The sequence below is a fragment of the Mus musculus genome, chromosome 19, assembly GCF_000001635.26.
Source record: "Mus musculus strain C57BL/6J chromosome 19, GRCm38.p6 C57BL/6J".
Taxonomy (NCBI): domain Eukaryota; kingdom Metazoa; phylum Chordata; class Mammalia; order Rodentia; family Muridae; genus Mus; species Mus musculus.
Window position 1 is genome coordinate 30,914,849 of NC_000085.6, and position 25,921 is coordinate 30,940,769.

At 40.4% G+C, this 25,921-nt stretch overlaps 1 protein-coding gene and 1 pseudogene across 4 annotated transcripts in view; both read right to left on the reverse strand.

Annotated features, from left to right (window-relative positions):
* The window catches only part of Prkg1 (protein kinase, cGMP-dependent, type I), a 1,200,782-nt gene that overhangs the window by 350,362 nt on the left and 824,499 nt on the right, over positions 1–25,921 (reverse strand). The window lies entirely within an intron of this gene.
* Gm6642 (predicted gene 6642) lies at positions 15,532–16,114 on the reverse strand (annotated as a pseudogene). Its single transcript, NR_033643.2, has one exon. The product of NR_033643.2 is annotated as a predicted gene 6642 (transcript).

Sequence of the window (25,921 nt, forward strand, 5' to 3'; positions counted from 1 at the left end):
ATGAAAATATCACATGCCAAAATTAACCACACACAAAGTCTATACAACTCAGTGAACTTGTATACATTAGCATAGGAATTGGGAGGGAAGCCCATCAAACTCACAGACCTCTTTCTCCAGTTTCCCTAGGGCAGGGATTGCAGATGCAAAGCACCATGGCAACTAAGAAAGATCTTCAATGATGTTAACCTATCTGTTGTGCATCTGCTTGGCCACAGAGATCCCAAATAATTTAATAAATAACACTGGGCTTGTATAGAAGTAAATAATCAACGTAAAACATTGAAAAGTCATTCTGTGGAGACATTTGTAAACAGCTTTTTCTTTTGAATTACTAGGAATTAAATCTCATGAATGATAGTCAAGTACTCTAGCATCGAGCTATATCCCCAGCTCTCTGTACTAATTTTTAAAATTATCTTTTACTTTGCTTAGTGGGTGCATGTGCATGCACATGCGTGCACATGTGTGTGTGTGTGTGTGTGTGTGTGTGTGTGTGTGTGTGTGTGTGTGTGTGAAGGGTATGGATATGGATGTACACATGCTACCACACATATGAAGGTCAGAGGACAACGAGCAGGAGGTCATTTTCCCCTTCCAACATGTGAGTCCCAAGTACTGAACACAAGCAAACAGGAATTGTCAAAGGTCCTGTCACACACTGCTCCATCTTCTAGTCCTTATCCATTCTTAATATTTTTAACATGATTCTATCTTCTCAAATGTCATTTGATTGTTTGAAATACAAAACTTCTCCTTTTACATTTACTATCATTTTTTTCAGTTTGAGTTCATTATGTATATACAGCTTGAATTTAAAATCCCTTCTGTCCTGGTCCCCAAGAGACTTGGAAAACCAGTGTTCATCTTTACCTCTGGCTCTGAGAAATAATTTTTCAGCATGTTTGTTAATAACGCTCTTTTCCTAGAATAAAAAATTCCCTTTACTTTATTTCATCAGATTAATATCAAATGCATTATCAATAAATCTTCATATTTGATTAAAATTCTTTTCAAAAGCATAAGAATACAGTAAATAAGTATTCAGGCTCAAAATACTAGATTGTTAAATTAAAGAACATTTTAAAAATTGTTTTTCTACTTATGTTTAAAGGAGTCAATTAAATCATCCAATATTTGTCTTTAACAATTATGTTTAATTAATAGATATATTGAGATTAAATGGCATTACATGATGTAACTGTAAATCTCTTAACATAGACCCTACTCAATGACATGCTGTGACTACTTATCATATTTTTGTCCATGTTGTAAATAACTTTGTGTATACTGTACTTAAGCTATGCAGTACCTGAAGGAAGCACTAATATGAATTTCCATGACCATGCTACTTTATACAAAAGAAAACCATTATATATGTCTATTGTAGTCAATAAAATAATAGAATCTTAGCAGAAGAAGATAATTTCTTTTAGCAAATTATAGGTAAGTAAGGGGCCTAAGTACTATCAGCTTTTACTAAATACAATGAAAAGTAGGTAGGTTAGTATAAATAGTAATTTCAAGGGTCATAAAAATAATTATACTTCTTCAGTACATGTATAGCACATATTTCATAGTGACTTTAATAATAATAACCACCATTAATACCTGTTCAGAACTTACTATCATCCAAGTGTCCTGCTACCTGCAGACCTTATTTCATTTAGACCTTAGGAAAGCTGATACTCTACATTAGTATAATATGCTGTGAAGTAGGCCATTTGTAGACGAATAAACTCTGCGTGCTCCAACAGTCTCAGGTATTGGCTTTCTCATATTCTCAGGTATTGGAAGCATGGTCCACTTACTAACCTTTTGATTGAAAGTTGACCCGCCGCCTGTATCTTTGGTGACTGAACTGCCTTTACTCTAGCAAGCTGACCAGAGACCAAGTTACATTACACAAAGAGCACTAGAAATTTATTAAGCATAAATAACTTTTTGATTTTTTTTAAATATTTAAGGAGAACAAAGGCATATGTTCTACCAGTACTATCTATTTGTTGGATTCTGAAATGGTTTGGATTGAGTGCTGGAGTTGATGTTGGGAAGATTGGAGTTTGCAACTGAAATCCCAAGAGGTGAACAACACTTGCAAAGATGGCTTTAATGAATGGGTTTTTGGTTATGACTTCTTCTGTGAAAAACTTTGGCTATAAATGCATATAGAGAAATGGCACTCACACAACTTTACTATATGTGTAAAGTTACTGCCTTTATGATCCTATGCTACATTTAGAGAACTGAAAAGAGAAAAAAATATGTATTTTATTTTTACTGGTTTGCAGATGTCGCAGAAAGAGCTAAGTGATCAAGAACAAAAAGTGTAATTGAATCGTGTGAAAGACAGAGACATGCACCTGGTGTTGGGGGATACATGACTGGCTTCAGTTTGGGAAAAATTGGGGCAGGAAACACCTAAGGTAAGGAAGAAGAACAATAACAAAAAAATTCTGGCTTTAAATCAGACAATGAGCCCTGCAGAATGGAGAATGGAAGTGTATGATGCATATTAAATGTGGGGTCCATGGATGAGCTGATAAGCTACAGAACTTGACACAGACAACTCAATTGTAACGCTCCACTGTAGTATCTGAATTGTTGACGGAACATGGAATAGAAAACTGACTTAGTCAGGTGTGGTACTGCAGAGGTGGCAAGAGCAGGTAGACTGCTGTGATTTTGAGGTCAGCCTGGTCTACATACAAGTTCCAATCCAGCTAGGGTTATATAGTGAGACTCTGTCTAACAAAAAAAAGGGGGGGCATATCTTACAAATTTGTATAAATTGTGTTTCCAGAGGTGGTGGTGGGGGAACCATTCAGGTGAGAGACGGCTGAGTAGACAAAGTGCTCGCTAGGCAAGCATGATACCAAGAGTTTGGATCCCCATCAGTCACATAAAAACGAGGTGTGACCATGTGGCTCTGTAGACCGCAGCACTTGAAGCAAAGCAGAGACAAGGAGGATTAGTGGGTCTACCTGGTCAGCAGCCTCACTGAAAAAATGGGAGACAGTGAGCTCCGGGTTCAGCAAGAGATGCTGTCTCAAGGGACAAAAACGGAGAGCCACTGAGGAGGATACCTAATGTCCTCCTCGGGCCAGTGCACGTGATGCATGGACATGTGCACACACACACACACACACACACACAGAGGTGTGCATGCCTACACATGTCACACACAGACAGAATAGTGTGCTGAGTATGATAATACATGCGTGAAAATCCAGTGCTCGGAACAAAAGGTGGGAAGGGTAAGAGTTCCGGGGTATTTTGGGTCAGAGTGTGAGACTTTGACTTAAGTAAAATAAAGGCAAGGAAGGAAACTTCATATGGTTCTAGAAAACAAATATATAATGAGGGAATTTAAGCTTTTGCTGGTAAAAACAGGATCTGCCATTATGTAGCTGAATGGGCAAGTGGTAATTTCCTTGGCTTCACTTGCCTCAAAAGTTTAAACTAACAACTAACTTCCGAGCTGTTATATAGCTGTTCTTTGTTCTTCAATGGTATTACTCCATTCGAAGTTACCATGGTAATATCAAAATTAATAAAAATTAAAAGATAAAATTTCACAGATGGCTTCCAAAGACCAAAAAACAAATAAAATACTATTTTATTTTCAATGTCTGAAACAATGGGTTTCTTTGAGAGATTTAACCCCTTGCTCCCATTTTTCATCAGATCACCGTCCTCCCCCTCCTCCTGCTGCTGTTCACCCTCCTCCCCTAAACAGTCCAATAGCCTAGTCCTCCTGCTGCTTTCAAGGGGTGTGTGTGTGTGTGTGTGAGAGAGAGAGTGTGTGTGTGAGTATGAGTGTGTGTGTGAGTGTGTGTGTGTGAGTATGAGTGTGTGTGAGTGTGTGTGAGTGTGTGTGTGTGTGTGTGTGTGTGAGTATGAGTGTGTGTGTGTTAGTGTGTGTGTGAGAGAGTGTGTGTGAGTGTGTGTGTGAGTGTGAGTATGTGTGAGTATGAGTGTGTGTGTGAGTGTGTGTGTGTGAGTGTGTGTGTGAGTGTGTGTGTGAGTGTGTGTGTGTGTGTGAGTATGTGTGTGTGTGTTACAGTGTGTGTGTGTGAGTATGAGTGTGTGTGTAAGTGTGTGTGTGTGAGTATGAGTGTGTGTGTGAGTGTGTGTGTGAGTGTGTGTGAGTATGAGTGTGTGTGTGAGTGTGTGTGTGTGTGTGTGTGTGTGTGTGTGTGTGTGTGCTTAAATCCAGGTTCCACATAAGAAACATAACATAGAGAAATTGACCATCATTATTTTCAGTTCAAATGGAAAAGATAAGTCATGGAGATGAAGTAAATGCAGCTAGGACTGCAAAATTCATCAGTAACAAAGCTGAAAGAGAGGAAAGAGTCTTCTTGCTCAGGCTCTGGTGATGGAGGAATGTGGTAAATACACCCTGACTTAAATGAGGAAATGAACTGGTGTTTCTCTGACGAATCAGAAATGATTTCAAATGGATTGTCACCTCTCACAATGGGTGAAGACAAATTCCTCTCCTCTCACTTAGGCCTAAGCTGATGTCTTGCTTTAGCCAAAGAGATGAGATCAAGATCATGTGTCAGCATGGGCCTTGGCAAGGCCATGACTTCTCGGCTCATCTTTGGAAGCCAGGCACAGAGCTGTAAGGAAGCTTACAGAAGCATGCTGGTGACCAAGGGGAATTAGGAGAGACCCTGGAGGATGCGGCACCACCTTGTGATCCCCAGTGTTCCTGAGCTAGGCCAGAGCATGTTGTAAGAAGCCCTGGCTGCTGGTCCCAGCCAACCCAGAGAATCATGAGAAGCAATAAACTAACTCTCCTCATGCACTTTTTGTGAGGGAAATCACAAACAGAAGCAATCTTTGTGATCAGATATCTACATCTCTAAAACTGAACCTCTGTTCTAGTTCATCTATGACTCATCCCAACGAAACCATCATAACCAGCAGCCTTGTGTCTGCCCAACGCCTTCTTTTTTATTACTTACTTGAACAATATCTGGAAGTAGCAAAAGCTGCCTTCTGTTTTGAGAAATAAACCACTCGAGTTTCAGTAAAATTAAATTTCTTGAGAAACCTATTTCCAATTTAAAACAACTTTTCATTTATGACCTTTCTCAATGATTGAGAAGCATAATTCTTTACCCGTATTATTTTCTGTGGTAGTACCGAGGCATTCTACCACCTGGAAGATCAGACTGGCTAATAGTTGGCAGTTGGATTCAGTCCTAATCATACATAAAGCCTTATAGAAACACATGAGGTTCTTTTCAAACTACTTTTACTTTCTACACAGTTCCATTTTGGCACATGTTCCCTAAGACTATGGAAATGTCTCACAATATTCTCACAGAAAAAAAAATATCCACATCTCATATGTTTTACATTTAAAATTACATTTAAAAAATTCTAGGTTTGTGTATGTGTGTGTTCATGGGTTCATGAATGTGCAAATGTGTATACATGCAGGTCAGAGGACTTCCATCAAAGGATTTCCCAGGCTGCAACTCACATTGTTAGGCTTGGCAGCAAGTGTCTTTACCCACCGAGCCATCTTGCTGGACCCAATGATTTTAAAAAGCTCTAGGACAACTTTGATGTACAAAAATGTTAATTTAACAAGTGACTGTTCAAGTAACACAGTTTGATAGCACAGATAATCCTGGCTATTTCTTTCTGTAATATTGTCTTTCTTGATCCATTGGGAAATTATGATTACCACAATATTGTGATAAAATGCATGAGATTGGAATATAAAACGGTTTGATTTCCACAGATAGTGCTATTTATATTAATTTGTTATGGTTTTGAAAAAATAACAGACATATATCTGAAAGGATAGGGAGAAATAAGAAATATACTTTGCCACCCACAAACGTTATTTCTTAGTCTGACCAAATTGATACCCAAAATTAACACCGGAGACTGATGCTTTATAGAAGACACCTTAAGTCTTTAATCTCATTGTATATCCCACTACACACACACATGCACACACACACATACACACACACACACCACATACATACATACATACTTACATACATACATACACAAACATACAGAGACGTACAAAAATATGTCTGTGACTGGCAGACCTCCAAGTAGCTCCCCCTAGTCCTCTGGTAGGAAAGACTTTACCAGAAGAAACATTCATCAAAAGTTGATGTGATATCGGAAAAACTCAAGTTAATATCAAAGCCCTGATTAAGAGATGGAAAGAAAAATCTCTAAATATCGCTTGCTGTCTATTAATAACATTCTGACTGGACCTAGCCTTCCATAGGACTTGCATGTTCCTAACCTTTACGTTCACAATGGATGACTGACTTGAGAGAGCATGGAGAGAGAGTCATAGAGCACGTACAGAAACAGTCAGGGCTTGACTATTTCATCCACCCAGATGAGATCACAGACCCCGGAGTCCAGAGCTGAATTCAGTCAAGTGGTGCAGCAGACACAAGAAGCATCCAGATGAGCCTCACCAACAAACACACAGTCATGAGGAAAACAGCTCATCACAGCCTGTAAGGCTTCCAATGGCTCATTATGCCTCAGTACATAACTAAAGGGCAGTGTATGGTGTGCCTCTCCCTGTCCTTCACACTGGTCCTTTCCTTCCAAGTTCTCAAATATACCATGGGGCACAGGAGTTTCCAGTAGGCTGCCCCTTTGCCTAGAATACATTCCCTGAAGCCCAGAACAGTATATGGTTCCTCTTTCTGTGAATAACTTCTATTTATCTTTGTGTTCTCTAATCGTATCAGTCCCTATGTTAAGCCTGCTGCTTGATTTTTACATTTGAAGAATCTTTAGTTTCTTATTATACCTATAAATTACATATGTTATAATTTTGTGTGTATCTCTTTCTAATCTAAAAATTCACTAAAAGCACCCAGTTCAACTTGAATTGAACTTGAACCCAGTTTTTGCTTGAATTGTAAACCAATACTTTGACAACAGTAGAGCCACAGAGGAAACTATATCAGTCTCTTGAGGTTAATTCTCTTAATTTAACATTAGTATGGGATTTCATTAAAGTTGTGTTTTGCTGTGTGTGCATGTGTGAGTGAGAGAGAGAGAGAGAGAGAGAGAGAGAGAGAGAGAGAGAGAGAGAGAGAGTGGGTGGGTGAGAGGGGGGAGAGGGAGAGAGAGACAAAGAGGGAGAGAGAGAGAAAGAGAGAGAGTTGGGAGAGAGAGATGGGGGAGAGGGAGATGGAGAGAGTAGGGAGGGAGAAGTGTGCTACCTAATTTTGTCAAGTTGATATGGGAACAATAGAATCACCTTGGAAACAGATCTCTAGGTCTGTCTGTGAAGAACTATCTAAATCTGGCTAACTGAAGTATAAAGATCCATCTTCAATGTTAAAACAATGTCATTTCATGTGCTTGGGGTGGGCACAGACTGTACAAAAAAAGGGAATGTGGACTGTAGAGAATCATTCATCACTTTGCTTTCTGACTATGGTTGTACTGTGACCATTTGCCCTCTGTTCCTGCCTGCACATTGCCATGGTGGACTGTTTCCTCTGCAACTGTAAGCCAAAAAAAAAAAAAACCCTTTTGTTTTTGTCAAATATTATTTTTATAGTAATAAGAAAAATAAGTAACACACTATTGTTGTTTGAATTATTTATTTGTGTGTGTATTTGGCTGCAAGATTTTTTTTGTGTGTGTGCAACTTGTGCGTGCGTGCAAGAGCTCATAAAGGCCAGGAGAAAAAAAAAATTCCCATGAAACTGGAGTTACAGGTGGTGGTAAGCTGCCCTGTGTGGTGCTAGGAATTGAACCTGGGTCCTCTGCAAGAGCAGTGACCATACTTAACCACGTTTCCAACTCCTGATAGTACAGTGTCCGAGTGGTTTAGTGCATGTACATGTTCATGTGCCTATGCATGTATGCATGTATATGTGCACAGGTACATATGGAGGCCAGAGGTCATTGTTGGGTGTATTCCTTGATCACTCTCCACCTTATTTCTTTGAGAGAGGGTATCTCCCTGACTCTGAAGCTCACTGGCTGGCTAGACCTGCTTGTCATTGAAGGACAGGAGGCTTCTTGCTTTAGTTCCACCAGTATGGGGTTGCATCCACATAACCAACATTTAGTGTGAGTGTTGGAGTCTGACCAGAGCTCAGGTGCTCACGCTTGTGTCCCAAACACTCTCTGGATGCAGCCATCTCCCCAGGTACATCATTTGTAGTTTTAAACTCAAGTTATGGGTGACACCGTTTTCAGAGGGAGATACTTTTAAAAGAGTAACACATGTCAAAAGTGGCACAAACACCTGAGCATGGTAGTCCAAGTCTAAGATCCCAGTGCATGGAATGATGAGGCAGGAGGACTGGGATGAGATGCCATGAAATTGAGGGCAGCCTGAGCTACCTTGTGAGTTCAAGGCCAGCCTAGACTACAGAGGGAGACTGACTCAAACAACAAAATTATGGAGAAATTTCATATTAGTCTCCAGCTAATCCTTCTCTACTACCCCATGATTCTTGCTTTAGATGTCTGAGTCTCTACAAGGCACCAGAAATGGAGAAGTCTGTGAGTAGAAATGCAGGCCTGGCAATTTCAATATAGCAGACAGTTATTGAAAGGAGGGTTCTCACAAGGTAAAAATCAGGCAATTCCAGTAGCCTTGGTGCCACTCACAAAGGTTTATAGCATCTACACCGGCCTTGCTGGCAAAATGCTGTCAAGTTTAATAAGAACTGAGTTCCGACTTAATTACCGAATATAACGGTACTAAGTTACGTTGCTAAATCTTTCTGCAGCCCAGTTCTCATGTGGACAGTGGCTTAATAAATTTCCACACCATAAGAGAACTAGAAGAGCCAAAGGGCTTTGTAACACGTAACTGCAATTTAAATGGATAACATCACACAAAATCTGTTTTACAAATCCAAATCTAACAAATATTGTGGTAGTTGTAAAAGGGCTGTTTCCTTATGGTGGGAAAAGATAAAGGCTGGGAAAATCCTTACAGAAGAAAAATGTCTTAAAAGTGTCCTATTGCAAGAATGTCAACTATTGTGTTTTATGTAAAGGATGTTCACTGATACTGTAGAGGTTATAACCTGGGATTTCTGATGCAGTGGCTATGATACCTTTGCCATGGTGCCTCTGTATGGGATTCAAGCAGCATAGACTTGAAATGTCTCTCACAGAGTTATCTAAACTAAATTTCAGAACCCAGAGGCCCCAGGTCCACTGCTATCCAGAAGGAACATCAGTTGCTCTCAGAGACTTTCTGATAAGGCAACAGGAGATGTAAGTTCTACAGTCACTGCAGAAGACCAATAATCTGATTTTACACACAGGAACTCTGTTTCCTGCTGAGGGGAGGGAGTGCACTTATAGCAGTAGACACTTAACTCCAATAGCTCAGTTGCTCTCAGTTTCACAATGAGAAAGTTGTGAATTCCAGAAACTTGTACAGAGTCAGAGAAAGTGACTCATAAGAGTTTTTGTGTCTGTAGACAATTCTTTCCTTTTGGCCCCCAGCTGTCACGGCACTTTATATTTCTGCTTAATATTTCTCACACTTAGACATGAATCACACTTGGATATGTTTATTTTCCATGAGATAAAAGATCCTTGAGGCTACCAACTTTTCTCACTCATCCCAGGGTGACTCAGATGGGACTCTTTTGAGTCAGCCCCCAACTCACCCCTTTCCATCCTCAATTACACATCCAATACAAACAACATAAAACTAGTCGAATAAAAGATTAGTATAGGTAAGCATTCAAGTTTCTGTTGCGTTCAAAAATCCCATGCAAAGGTGACTCATGGCCAGGTCAATTTTATATTTAGTGTGAAATATGTTGATGTTTTCATTCTATCCCCACCATTTTCTGTGTAGAAGTCAACTGGGGTATTGGGGTAGGGTCTTAGATAGTATCACCTATCAACTTGACTCAGTTTACAGTCACCCAAGGGAGGAGGCTCAATTGAACTGTTGCTGAGATCATAATGTCTTGACTCATTATTGACGTGAGACTGCCCAGCCAACTGTGGGTGGCACTATACCTAGGCAGGTGGTCCTGGAAGGTTTATTGATGCTAGGATGAAACACCATGACCAAAAGCAAATTGCGAGGAAAGGGGTTATTAAACTTACACTTCTATATCACTGTTCATCATTTGAGGAAGTCAGGACAGGGCCTCAAACAAGACAGAAACCTGGAGGTAAGAGCTGATGCAGTGGCCATGGAGGGAGCTGCTTACTGGTTTGTTCCTCATGACTTACATAGCCTACTCTCTTAGCCCATCCACAATGGGCTGATCTCTTGCACATCAATCACTAATTAAGAGGTTGCCCTGTCCCACAGGCTTGCCTGCAGCCCAATCTTAGGGAAGCTTCCTCCACTGAGGTCCCCTCCTCTCAGATGACTCTAACTTGTGACAAGCTGACAGAAAACAGCCAGGACAGATGAAATGAACCCTTTCTTCTCCCAAGTTTCTTCTGGTCAGAGTGTATTCTCACAGCAGCAGAAAAGCAAACTGGAACAGACAAAAATTACCAAAAATTGAATGTCCAGGACTCACTGAAGAGTTACAAATAGGTCAGTAATGCTGCCTTTATGTAGAGTAGCTGGATATACTGCCTGAAGGGTTTATTTCTTTAAAAAGTAACTGAGTGGGCTAGAGAGTAGCTTGGTGTCAGAGTGCTTGCTGGGCATGTACTAGGCCCTGGGCTTCATACCAAGTACCAAGAATGGAAAGAAAGGGGGGGGGGGAGGAGGGAGGAAGGAAGGAAGGAAGACAAAGAGACAGACAGGCAGACAGAAAGATGCTTTCCATCCTTAAATAAGCAAGAGAAGTACGTTATTTGTTGTTAAATTGAAATTGGATGTGTCTGTGTTCACTACAGGGCCTTTCTTCTAGACAAACTCATTGTGAGAGGTGGCACCTTGGACAGAAGCTTATCTCACCAAATAGGCAGCACTAATCAGTTACCCCAAGGAAAAGTGGCAATGACTGTGAGAAGAGCAAACCTTCATTAGAAACTGAACATTCCAGGAAGTAACAAAACGAGGTGGTTGGAAGCGCTAATAAAGAAGGTGCCTTGAATAACTACATCTCTCATCCAAAATAAAAATAGATGACCACAGACCCCAAGGGTATAAGATCCTCATTTGTTATTTATTGCCACCAAAATTCATTCAGAATTGTTTGAGAAAGACAAGTTGGACACAAGTAATTTGCTCACACTGCCTTTGCCTGCATACCTTCTAAACCTATGAACTCCGTTTACTATAGACAGGCCGCCTACATTCTGGAAGAACGCTTCTCTTTTGTTTGTTTGTGCCTTGTTTTGTCTGAGACAAGGTCTCATGCTGCTCAAAGTTGGACTTCAGCTCCTGGCTTTGAATTGTTTATCGACCTACCTCTACCTCCCAAGACCTGGAATTTTAGGCACGTGGTACTGTATCAGACTTGAGAGTTTCGTGTTTATTTCCAAGTGTTAAATGCTCTCTAAACAATTGAAAGATGGCTCCCTTCTAAAAATTCATATTATTATATCTTCAGTTACTGTGCTAAATTTGCCTAATTGTGACAGATGCTCATTTAAGGAAGTAATATAATCTGCATGCTGACACCATGAGCTGGACTCCTAGTCAAAAGGAGTTATGTGTTTGTTTAAGATTGGGTCTCTTTGTATAGCTGAGGTTACCCTCAAACTTATGTAAATAAGGCTAGCCTCAAACTCAGAGTTCTCTAGCCTAAGCCACCATGCCCAAAGAAAATTAATATATTTTAGGAAAGTTTAGCTTCAGTTTTTCCATGTTTACTAGTAGGAAGTTTTGTTGGTTTGTTTGAGAGAGGGCTTCATGTAATGCATGCTAGCCTCAGCAACCCTACAGAGCCAAGTGTGACCTTGAACTCTTGAGTGCTCTGACTTGTCCTCCCAAGTGCCAGGATTGCAGGCATATGCCACTGAGCCCAGCAGGAAACTGTATTTCTTGAGGAACACAGAAAAACAAAACAAAACAAAACAAACAAACAAAAACTCCAGGACGTAAATCTTCCTAGCCATTTTCTTGCAATTGGAGCAATCTTTCTGACATTTCTCTTCCAAATGCTATTATGTTTAATGGTCACAGGCGAGTGACTACAGCAACTGGGTGTCATATTAGAGTGTTAGAGTTGTTAAAAATTCATTTTTCATTTGGAAACATTTAGCTTTCTGAAAACCAAACTGATTTAAAAGATAAACTATACAACCACACATAAAAGCTTGTAAAGACTGAGGTGATTTTGCACAATAATGGGACCTATTGCACTGATGAATAATAGCACAGGAGGATGAGGTGTTCAGAGGCAGACCGCAGGTACAGGTTGGTGGGACATGGGCAAATACTCACAACTCAGAAATAGTTAAACATTGTTTAGAAAGAACCACAGTGGATTGATGAAACTCTCATGATTTGGTATCCTTGGTAGTCTGATAACCCCGGAGGGTGATCTATAAGGGTGTGTATGTAAATTCACAGAAAAAGGAACACATGCAGGTCCACACACAGTTTTAGTTTTTGTTGTGTTGTCCCAGAAACAGACCCAAGAACAGAATTTGAGAGTGGTTCTAGCTCAAGACCTGCTGGTGGAGAAAGAAAGACACCCCACAGAACAGTAACTTATATGTTTCCATTTGAGGTAACTGGTGGTTGTTTCTGCTATGCTTTGGGGTGGGGTGGTCAATGTAAAGTCCACGTCACTCCACCTCCAGGCAAGGAGCTGGGTACTAACACTTAAGTCCCCATCTGCCTGTGGCTTAAAGACTGGAAGAATGAAGAAATCTTTCCCAGCTTGCCACGCGTGGAGTTCTAAATAGTGAGGGAAAAGGGGCAATGGGGATAGAGAATTATATGACATTTGACCACACAGTTAGATTTTAAAGACCATGACAGAAAGCACAGGCCTCACACCTGCAAGTGGATTAACAGCTGCCTCAGCCATCTGATCTGAGGCACAGGAAGGTCCATAGACCAAAGTGTTTTCCCTACTGACCTCCATCGCTGTGGCTAAAGTGCTCTCATTGACATTTGTCATATGCCACTGTGTCACACACTTTTAATGCAAATGTACTTATTAATGTGCTTAAATGTGCTGATGTATTCGAGAGGTGTTGATGTATTAATTTCTGGGAAATTGGCTTATTAATTAGTTCTTTTCATGAAAAGGGCCTCAGAGATGACATTTGAAAAGGAAAGTCGACCTTTTCTCCTATAAATGGAAAGCCAGACTATTCTAGATACCATGTTTTACAGATAAAAGTGAAGGAAAGAGACAGTGGACTGGTGTGTGTGTGTGTGTGTGTGTGTGTGTGTGTGTGTGTGTCTGTCTGTCTGTCTGTCTGTGTGTCTGTGTCTGTCTGTGTGTGTGAACTGAGATAGGTTTTTAGGAAGGAATAAAGGTGGTGGAGAGGCAGCGATAAGATCTGGATGATGGCCCTTACCAATACCTAAATGTATAGATAGAACACATACAGGTCCACACTTCCCTGAACTGCTCAATGCAGTATTGTTCTTACGAAAGTAAAGGAAGCCAGTGTTGCTATAGTTACAACATAAGATGTACTTGTATTTGCTGCTATGATCTCCTTATACAAATTGTTTCAAAACTTACGAATGTAAAATTATTTTTAAGTAAACATACTTATATCTTCCAGAAAGTCTAGATTCCATCTGGTAAGTCTGGGCAGGAATTTAACACAGGCAACTAAAGGCAGGAACTGAATCAGAGACCATCAGTGACCACTGATCACCGACTTGCTTAGATTTGTTCTTTTTAGAACCCAGGACAGTTGCCCTGGGTTGGCACCATAACAGTGGGCTGGACCCTCCCAAATTGGTCATCAATCAAGAAAATGCCCCATAGGTTTGCCCATACGCCAATCTGATGGGGTTGTTTCCAACTGACTCTTGAGCCAACAACAACAATGACAACAAACCAATCGGCCAAACAAAAGCAAAAACTAAGACTTTCTAAAAGTGATATATTTTAAATCATACTTCCTAAGTTAATTTATCTAGTCTATTAAGATTATCACAGAAAGCCTTGGGCCACTTTGAGCAACTTCAGAAATCACCCAGCTGATGAGCATCCTAGAACAATGTATTCCAACTGACACTTAATATCCTAGAAGACAGAGATGAATTGAAAAGACAAAGATGACAGTATTTTTTATTGTTTTCTTGTAATCAACCAAGCTCCCACAGAGTAGAAGTCTTAAGTGAAAGGGGGAAATGTTTATGATGGTAATTACCACTGTGAAGAAATTCTATTCATAAGGGCTAGTCTTCAGGAGAAGGAAAACTCTAAACTCTGTGCCTGCCTGACCCTCAGGATCCATGATTCTGTGGATGCCTACTGTGCCTAGCACACAGTAGGAGTGAGAGCTAATTATTTAATTAACTAATGCATTTTACACAACTCTTCCCCATAGGAATGTGAATTAAGTATTGTTAAACTAATTTTGCAGTGGGGAAATTGATGTTCAAAGGAGCTGCATAATTATCTCAAAGACAAGCAGCTGGTGTATGCTGACAGAGACTTGTGCGTACAAATACATGGTTTTTAGGGGAACAGCAAGAAACCCAGCTCTACCTCACTGTGTATGTTTTCTACGATTTAAGTGACATTTATTTTTACCACAGCTTATGGTTTGCTAAAGCATCACATGCCTTGTTAGATGCTGGCTGCGGAATCTCAATGCTTTTTGGATGAATTTTACTGGCCAAATTCAAGGGAGCCCACAGTTGGTCTCAGTGACATGGCCAGTTCCCAGATGACGCATTCATACAAGCATCATTTCAGTCGCATGCGGTTTCAGCACCGTCCACTCTGCAACTTTAAGGGTTACTTACACTCTCATTCATGTGACTATATTTCAAAACTACTGGCTACCCATGTATTTTTAATGAAATAGAGCTGTCTGCTGAGGAATCCAAGAGGCAACAGTATTTCCTTGTCTCATAAACACAAGGATTGACGAAAGCAAGACTGAAAAAAAAAGTCTCCCTGAGAAAACTGCAAGTTTGGTAATAATCTCTCTTAAGGACACAACACAAGGTATCCCGGACCCAGATATTTTCACATGCATTGGCCAAGGGCCTTTCCAATTTTTATCTAGTAGTTGAAAGAGTTAAAGGAGGAGTGGGGAAGGTAGGTCTTATGATGTGGTAGAAGTATCATATTTAGTATTATACGATTAAAGATGAACTAATTTAACAGTTAGTTATGTAAAGAAACAAGACAATAGGAAAACTATCAAATAATAATTATGCAAAAAACTGAGAAATTTTCATCATAAAGATCCAATGACCTTTATTAATATTTTAAAGATGGATAGATTAAAAATAAATTTTATTTAATTTGAGCACTAGTTACAAGTTTCAAGTAAGCAACTTCACTTTTAAAATAGAGTTTGCTTGCAGATTTAACCACTGAGACAAATGCAGAACCAACTCCTGCAACAGACCCTTTGTTAAATAGAAATTAAAACTACTAACACTATGATTTTTTTCTTTTTTTCTTTTTTTTATTCATGTGAACTGTTAAACATGACCATCTATACCAGTGTTAAATGAGGGTGGAAAAGGAAGGCAGGGCAGAGCGGGGCAAGAAAGAGGAAGGAATTCCCCTCTACTGGTAAGAAAGCTCCAGGTTCATCCCATCATGGATTTCATAGTCTCCCAGAGACACGTGGTCCTGAAGAAACGTGTACCACTTTTTAAGAATGATCTTATTCCAGTGGGTGCCAGTTTGAGCCTCTATCAGTTTCTTCAAGTCGCCAATGGTGTCATCGGTGTTGTACTTAACGTGAACTTTCTTTCCTAGATGGTAATTGCAAACCACCTCAGTCATTGTGGCTGGAGTTCCAAAGTCCTCAAACCTATCGATGATACAACTTGCAGCTCGAACGCTTAACCCTGGCTGGATTTCGGGATTGAACTTTTAGTATGTAAAGACTGAGGGACTTTCAAACCCTCTCTACAGGTGCAGCCACTGGGATCTAAAACCTTCCTCCCCTCTTTGGGTTAGATTCATTTGCTAGGACAGTTCATGAACCTGGTGAGCAACATCTTCTGCTTCTTCAAGAGCAAATCACAGCTTCCAGAGGGCAAATCTTGCGGTGTGTAGTTCAAATAACCCAACAAAGGTCAACTATGGATGGGAAGTCCAAGAATCCAGTAGTTTCTCAGTCCCACAAGGCTAGTTGTTTCAAGTGGAATTCTGTAGAAGGAGGTTCCAACAGATTTGCTGGCAAGTCAATGCAAACAGTGGAAGAATAAGTCTTCCCTCTTCCAATGTCCGTATGTAGGTCTCTAGCAGAAGGTGTGGCCCAGATTAAAGGTGTGTACACCTGGACCTAGAACTTGCTTTGCCTCAGGCTGACCTTGAATTCAGAGTCCTGGAATTAAAGGCCTGTACTACCTTGCCTGGGCCTAAATTTCTCATGGCCACTACACCTCAAGATCTCTTTGCCAAGATCCAGGTCAGAAACTTGTGTCTTCCAGCCTCAAGATCTGGATCACAGGTGAGCCCTCCCATTCTGGATTGTAGTTCATTCCAGATAGAGTCAAGTTGACAACCAGGAATACCCATTGCAATGTGGGAAATCAGAAACGCATAGACCAAAACCCAACAGAGGACACCCAGAACAACAAACATTACATGACCAGTTTCTCTGTGCTAGAGGATGTGGCAGGTATTGCCAGGTGGAGGTCTCAAAGTTCCACAGGCAGGTGAAGCCTGAATTCTCTGCCTGGAGGAGAGCATTTGCTCTGGATCCCAACCCACTTAACCAGCATTGCAGTAGCAGCTCAATTCCCCAGCGGTTCTGACTCATCCAGGATCACAGGATCACAGGAGGTGTTTGGGCTGATTTTTTCTCTTCATTCTACGAATGCACTGTGGATATTCCAGAATATTCTATAAGTATTCTGTCAAAGTTTCTAAAAGAGAGAGAAACTCAAGCAAAAAATATATATACATATATATAATAATGCTGAATAAGCTGTCAAAAGTCACAGAGCATCTAGTAAGTAGAATTGAGATTGGAATTCAGCAATCTGACTCACAACCTAGACTGAGCTCTATATAAGCTTTCCTTTAGGATGTTAGGGAACATTCTCTACTTCTCCATGAAGAGTGCCACTATTACAGAACACAGCGTGCTGGGAGGAAGGAGGCAGGAGTGAAATAAGACACACAGAGAGCATAAGAGCCAAAATACACTTGTTATGTAATTTACATGTCGTGCCACAAAACAGAAATGTATGTCTCCTATATAAAACAGAAGAAAACATCTGTTAAAGGTACTAACATATAAAGCTTCACCCTGCTTCCTGTCTATCTCTGCTCCGTGGTCCTCTCAGCAGTTTTATTTGCTACTTACTGCTCCATCACTTCAAGGAATGCTCATAGTCTTATGAGCTCCTGAACTATAATGAGCACATGGAAATCTCCACCTCTGCCAGGGGTTAGGCCTACACATTGTGTCTTCCAGGTAAAAGCAGAGAGGTCAGATGTCCTCTAGTCCCATGTAGGAAATGTATAACATTGAAACTTGTCCACAGGATAAACTTCTTTTTGAGTCTCCTACTAACATGTCATGGCACTACCAGGTTAGGACTTGAGTGGCAGCCATATTACCTTACCATAGAGTCTACATGCCTGGTACCTAGACTCTGTCTATGAACACTGGACACTGGTGGTGACTTGGTGGGAATGGAGATGGGTTACAAGGTCTTACAACATCCAATGATATGGCAAACCTAGAATCAGTCTTGGATATGGATAGGGTCACACATTCAGTTTCAATGTTATAATAAACATAAAAAAATGTGAAATTACTAATTATTTCAGGATGATGATCGCAGAACATTAAATGTGGAAAATGAAGCTCTTCTGGGCACTGAGTTATGTGTGATTGCATTGGTAATACACCCACGAAGTCTGGGGCACCAGAAAATTATAACACAGAGCAGTGCATATGATTCTGTTTATTTAATAACATATCACCATGTTCTGAGACACAAGAAAGGCAAGATACAGTGGACTGAAGAAGTCTGACATCTCAATTCAAGAGCTATGAAATGAAGAGTCAGAGATTAGAAGTTTTAACTTTTTTAAGTTGAAAAGATGCTTCAATTAGACAGAAATTAGAGACCAGAAGATGAGTACTCCATAAAGAAGAATAAACAGGAGAAGAGATGCTGTGAGGAGAATTCTCAGAGGAATGTGGAGATGGTGAGGGAGTAGCAGAGGAGAAATAGTATAGAGGAGACAAGAATATAGGATGCCAAAAACTGTCCTATGAGAATTTACCTCTGAAAACACAATTGGGGCAGGGGGACAAGATCTCTTCAGAAAAAGACCATTATGAGACATTTTAGTGTGAAGAAGGCACAGGTGAGCACTGCCAACAGTGTCAATTAGCTCACACATGCCACAGGATTTGCAGTGTAACATCTCAGTCCCTACTTGGGCCAACACTGATATTTCCAAAAGCCTCAAAAGATGTAGAGTTAGAGTACATGTGGGTAACCAGTCATCGTCCTGGAACAGTTGCCTTTCCAAACACTGGTGTATTGACTTTTTTTTAAGGTAGCTGATGTGGGGGAGGGGAAGTAGGATTTTAGTAAAACAGCAATAATCTTAGCTATGGAGAAATAAACTTTCACATTTCTCTGTCTAGTGTCAGAAAGTTGAAAAAGCAGCATAGTTTTCCTTTAATTCCTTCCTTCTGAAAATGCTTTATACAACATCTAGGGTATTTTCTAGGGCAAGCAAGAGTATTTAACATCATAACTTACTAGCACAGTGCACTCTGTAGCATGCTGGTTTGCAGTCCATATGAGTGATGCTTACATGGAATTCATAAGATTACAAATCTCGATTAAAGATAGGGAAGTTTTTCCTTTCGCCCTTCATTATTGAGTCAGACCAAATAAATTGCACATTATTTTGCTGTTTGTTTCATGTAGATTCTGTTCTGTACTGTGTCTTATTACATAGGTCCTGGTGAATAAATGATAAGTCAGATGAGCTAATGAAGAGATCTGAGTCAAAAGTCTCTCCTTATCATTTCTTCCTGAGCACGTTTGCCATTTTTCTTATAGACAATTATTTAGGATGCTGGTTATTTTCTAGCTACAAGGCGATCATAAATTAATACAACTCCCGTTTTAAAAGACAAGCAGTTATACAGAATGGGAAAAATAAGTAGCAAAAACCAGTCCTGTGACATGCAATGGATTTCAAGTTGAGTTGACTCAAAGCACACCAGACTCGTGGCCCACCTGCAGTAGTGAGCTTACTGCAAACTACATTGCCTTGAAGAATGGCAATCAGTGAAAGAATGTCTCTGAAGAAATACAAATAACTGCGGAGAGAGCCAACACAGGTGGCCCACAACATGAGAAATGCAGAAAATATTCCTGAAGACACAGACTGGGAGAAGCAGCAGTCTTTCTAATCATGTAAAGTGACAAGCATAGAAGCTGTCAGTCTTCACGTGCAAAGGAGGAAATGGATTAAGGAAGACGCAATCACGACGTGTCAATAGCAGAATGAAATTCTTATGCAAATGCTGAATATTCATAGACAGTCAGAGTGCAAGAGATAGATTAAAGCATTTGAAGACAATTGGTCCATAAAAAGAAAGAAAAGACCCAATAAAATTATAAATATAAATAGGGCAATGAAATTATTCATTGGAAAAACAAACATGAGAAAATGCCCTGAGCTCATTTAAATTAGAAAACAGGTTTGTCCGATGTTCTAGTTTCACTCACCAAACAAACTCCCTCCTTCCATGCACTCCTTATAATGTAGAATTTATTTTATGTATGACACACTCAGTACAAGTCTCACCTTAGGGGGCTTGTGCTATGAGCCTAATCAGTATTAGGACAGGGCTATGGACTCTTCAGATCATCAAAGAAGATTATATGTTTTTATGCAGGGTGGTTATGCAGATTGGTGCAAGTGTGATAAATCTCCATCATGATAACCAGAATTTCTTGAATGTGCATCTCATATATTTGGCTGGCACAAACAGGACTCTATAAGCAAAGTATAGCAGTGGGCAGAATACTCTGAGGCTGTAAAGATCTGTCCCTTAGGACAGTAATAAAAGAAGTACAGGGGAGGAAATGCCTCTCTGAACGCCAGGCCAGATGTTTTCAGAGTCTACAGATGGAAAGAAACAAACCTGGACAGGCATAAAGGAAGTGATGTTGTCTATGTTTCCATTTACGTCTGTTTCTTCCTACACTCAAGGTGCTTTCATCCAGGCCACTCTCTAGCAGACTTCTCTGTCCCCTTGGGCCCATTTGGAGTGACATCCTCCTGGTCCCATGATCTCTTGGGATCATAGTCTTCACTGTTGCTCTATCACAGAACGATGGATACTCTTGACTCTATCCAAATGCAAGACTTGCACAAGTCTTCCTCATCTATTTGTTTGAAGACCTGTAAGTTTTCCAAACCTCTGCTGACTGCCCTGAGCAGACATTTAATCCTCTTCTGGGACATTCTCTCCCTCTCTGAGTGTCACTTCCACAGTAGCTACTCACTGTGCACTGCAGTGTACAGACTATGATTCAGACCAAGCTCCTTAAAGTCAAGGAAACTTATACCTGGAGTCAAGGAGAACACATAATAGAAGCTGTACAATTTCATAATAAAAGTGAAACAAAACTTTACTTTTTCTGTTTCTTACTGTTCTTATAGAACATACATCTTAGAACTTCTCAACTTAAATAGGACCTTATGATGAATTTCATATAGAGTTTTCTTAAGATATCAGAAGCACCTTAATCTAGAATTCCCATTCTGTCTACTTGTTCCCCATCTTCCTGCATCTTTCAACTTCCAGTTTTGATTGTACTGCTACCAACCACTCACTCAAGCTGGGAAAATTTTAATGTTCCATCCTTTCTCATTTTGATGTCTCTGTATTTAATTTGTTCACCACGTGCAGCTAATGTAAGAGCCTGAGTCCTCAAATCGTCAAATCCTAAAATCCATTCATGTCTTTCTACTTTTTCTGCCTTAGCCTAGAACCATGTCCTTAACATCTCTTCTCTAGCCAATTGTACTGCCTCCCTCCCTCCCTCCCCTTCAGCATCTCCAGAGTCCCATGTTGATTATTAAACTCACATCCAGTCCTGTCCATCTCTTGCTTCAACTTTCATGGTGGCTATTTAAGTGCCTACTATGGAAAACTCAGGCCTTTGGCCTGGAAATTAATGTCCTTCGAGTACTGTTACCCCCTTTCCCTCCATCCATCTATATTTGCCTTTGATAACATTAACATTTAGGTATGTCAAAGGTCTTGAAACTCTCAAAACATTAAGTACCCTGGGGCTAGGGAGATGGCTCAGTGGGTTACAGTGCTTGTTCTGAAATCAGGAAGACCTGAGTTTGAATCCTTAGCAGCCAGGTTAAAAAGCCAGGCATGCTCCCGGGGTCACACACAGGTAAATCCCAAGTTCAATGGCTAAGAGACCATGTCAACAAGGTGGAAGGAATTAGAGAAAGACGCACACTGTCCTGCTCTGTCCTCCATATTCACCCATGGGCACATCCACCACACAACCCATACAGACACAATTAAAGGAAAAATATATAGCCTTACTCTTCTGTACTTTCTATTTCTCTACCTAGAGTGACTTTTCCTCTCTATCATTTTTGGATGATTTAATGATTTTTATGATCTTATCCTTCTCTGATTACAACCTATTCATCAGTTGCAACCTCTAGAAAGGATTAAGCAACCTTTCTCTATACTTTTATATATGTCTTTATCATAAAACTCTAAATTATAAGGGCTAATGCTATGCTTTAATCTAATTTGGAAAAATTACCTCCAAGAACCTGTACTGTCAGAAAGGAAATCTTCCACGGTGTCCAACTGAATACTCACAAGAAGTATTCAGTCACTGTAAGACCCCCTTTCGGGGACCCCCACTCTAGTCTCGGGAGTGTGAGAGCACCCAAAGAAACACGAGGACCCATCTTGTTGTAATTACATGAGGACGTTTAATTACGGAGCTCCGGACCGACATGTATCCCACACAGGAGATAACGGATGCCGGCCATGAGGCTCAAAAGCTAGGGGGTTTTATGGGGTAAGGGGCTTAGGGGTGTGGAATTCAGCATAGGGACACACTATTGGCTTATTTAAACATTAACAGAAAAATTACATGTACGTGCAGGGTGTCAGAGTTCTGTGAGTTGTTGACTCAGTTCAGATAGCCCTGCTATGTCTTCACAGTCCCCTTTATCTTATGGTCAAGATGTTCCCAGGAATGTTTTAACTATGAGGCATACCCAGGTTTGTTTTTCTCTTTTCTCAGCCCCAGGCAGCCTCTAGGCTCACAAACAACCAGCAATTTCTGAGTACTTTATATGACTTACAGGTCTTGAAATTTCATCTTTCTTTCATCACCTACTGTTAGAATTGACACCAAGCTCTTAGAAACTGAGCAGAATTTTATGGCACTTATATATTCAATAAGAAGAATTTTAAATTCCATCTCATTATAAAGAGTGAAGCTATAACTCAGAGACTTTAGGAAGCTTAACAAGAAGGAAGGCCAAAGTGTGGGTGTTTCAATCCTTAGAAGGGGGAACAAAATAATCTTGGGAGGGAGAAGGAGAGAGGGACCTGGGAGGCAGAGAGGAGGGGGAAGGAAAAAGGGGGGGGAGAGTCAGGATCAGGTGTGGGAGGAGATGGGGGAAAAGTACAGAAGATTAGGAGAATGAATAGAAATATGTAGGGGGGGTGGGGAGGAACCACTAGAAAGTTCCAGATGCCAGGGAAGCAAGAGGTCCCCAGGATCCAACAGGAATGACATTAGCCAAAATACCCAACAGAAGGGAGAAAGAACTTGAAGAGACCACCTCCAGTAGATAGACATGACCTCCCCCCAGTTAAAGGATGGGGCCACCCATCCATATCAAAATTTTAACCCAGAATTGTTCCTGTCTAAAGGGAACGCAGGAACAAATATGACCAGAGACTGAAGGAAAGCCATCCAGAGACTTCCCAACCTAGGGATCCATCCCATCTTCAGGCACCAAACCCAGACACTATTGCTGATGACAAGGAGTGCACACAGACAGGAACCTAGTATGGCTGTCCTCTGAGAGTTTCCACCAGCATCTGACTAAAACAGATACAGGTATTCACAGCCAATCATCAGACTGAGCCCAGGGACCCCATTGGAGTAGTTAGATAAAGGACTAAAGGAGCTGAAGGGGATTGCAACCCCAAAGAAAGAGCAACAATATCAACTATCTAAACTCTCCACCCCCTCCCACCCCCAGAGCTCCCAGGGCCTAAACCACCAACCAAAGAGTACACATGGGGGGACCCATGGCTTCTGCCACATATGCAGTAGATAATTCCCTTATCTGGCATCAATGGGAGGGGAGGCCCTTGGTCCTGTGGAGGCTTGTTGCCCCTGCGTAGGGAGATGCTAGAGTGAGGCAGGAGTTGGTGAGGTGGAACACCCTGTTAGAGGCAAAGGGGAGGGAGGATTAGATGTGGGGGCGGGGGTTTGCAGAGGGGATACAGGGAAAGAATAAATAAAATAACAAATTAATAAAAAATAAGTAGTTAAAAAAAGTGAAGATATTTTAAACTAATATACTTGATGGGCAGGAATGACCACATCTATTAGTTACTTCTTCAAGAGGAAGTTTCTAAAGTAGCAATCTCACTACCAATTAGTGAAGCTAAATATTCTCTGTCCATTTGATTTCTTGTAAGCTTTCTACTATAGAAAGCTTTAGCTACTACTGAATACTTTTAAACAACTATTGTTCCTACTTAGGAGTTGTAATTACACTGATTCAAAATAATTCTATGGATGTATTATAATATTTTCATAAATTCAGCCAACATTCATAGATCTCTAAATTCATAATTGACATTTATTTTTAATGGTTTCAAATGAGGTCCAGAAAGATCTGTCTACTATTCTGTGGCTTTAATGATTTAAATGAAAGTTTGCTTTTAATTTTCAAATGCTATGTCAGTAATAACTCAGAAAATTTTTACTTCAAATTTAAATGGAGATTGAAATCTCTTATGCCAATCTGTATATTTGGAGTAGTTAAATAAATGTATAAGATAGACATAAACAAATCAATGATCTTTTATATGGACACAACTTGATAGTCAGTGGTTGCTTCAATTAAAGTCCTATAAGCTCTTTCCAAAGATAAAGAGTATAAGTTTGCAATGAGAAGATAATGTAATGCAGGCAAAGTTGCTGAGGTAGTGACATGTTATTAAGAACAAAATCATGCCCAAGTTTTAATGTAAAAAGATGATATTATGTTCATGTGATTTTTATATAATGTTCTATATTCCTGGTGTAGTAGAGTTTTTTCTTCTTGGCATAATGTGATCAGCCCATCTTCATTTGGGGATAGAGATTACCTCAGCTTCGTAGACATGCTAACTGATTTAGCAAAACAATACAGTAAGTCACAGGACCCCTACCCCCACACACATACATGCATGTGCACACACACACACCAGCTACGAGCAATACTGAGCAATCCTGGAGTGCACTGGAATCACAGAGGAACTGCAGCAGACAGAGAGCTTCATGACTCACCTTGTATGAGGTTATCATCTCTGATGGGACAGGACTTTATGGAGATGCAGCTATTTGGGCCACCTGTGCTCCTGCAAGCAACCCCATGTAAACCAAACACTTTGGTTCGTCAATGTAGACAATGATGCTCTCCTGACTTTCATCTGTTGCCAGACCCAATCTGGGTTGTATCTTCCCAGAAAAATGTTTACACAACTTCTATAAAGTAGCTTGCTTAGACAGCAATGCTTGTGGTAGATGTGTAGATACATGCCAATATATTTTTCTTCATTATAAAAATACTTATTTGTGTGTTTGTGCGTAGGTCAGAGAACAGCTTGCAGGAGTCGGCTTTCTCTTTCAATCAGGTGGATGCTAGGACTCACCCTCGGTTCATCCGGCCCAGAGGCAATCTCCTTAACCTATCAAGCTATCATATAAATTGCTCATCTGTTTTTGAGATTGGTTTTCATTGTGTAGCCCAGGATTGCCTGAAACTCATCTTGTTGCCCAGGATAGCCTCAGCATTGTGGTAATAGTCTAGCCTTAGCCTCCATACCTGGCTTTTTTTTAGTTGGATGGGTTTTTTATTTCAGTGTTTATTTAGGGGGTATTTTTCACAGAGACATGAGTGGAAGTCAGAGGACTCCATTAGTTCTCTTTTCCATCATGTGGGGTCTGGAGATTGAACACAAGTTACCAGCTTTGCGGTGAGCACTATTACCTACTGATCCATCTCACCAACCAATTGGTTGTTTTAAAATAAAGTCTCACTGTGTATTTCAGGTTACCCTGAGACCTATTATATAGACCATATCGCCCTCCTACTAACCCTCAACAATTCTGTCTCCGCCTCCTGACTTTTCAGATTATAGGTATGCAACACCATGCCAGGTATAGATGTGTAAGCAGTTAAAGTACTCGCAAAACAACAAAAAGACTATATGGGAGTTTGCATACAGGCTTCAGTTAGAATGTAATGACTAAAATATGGTACGTTTTTCCTAGTGCAATTAAACCAAGCCACTCCCAAACACAGGAGCATGGATCTAAATGAAAGAGCCACGGAGGACACATCTAGTCCTTTTACACCCTTTAGCTGTCTTTGGTGCCATTCTAAATGTATGCATAGGCCTAGCTGAGAAGATGCCTCACTAATATGCTAACCAAAATTTTCAGCCAGTTAGAGTTTTCCCTCTGATAAAAGGCAAAGCCATTAAGGGAAAGATTGGAATGAGAAAACATAGCTGGAGATCCAATTAGACACTCAACAGGTTTTTAAGTTTTTACGTTTGACCTACT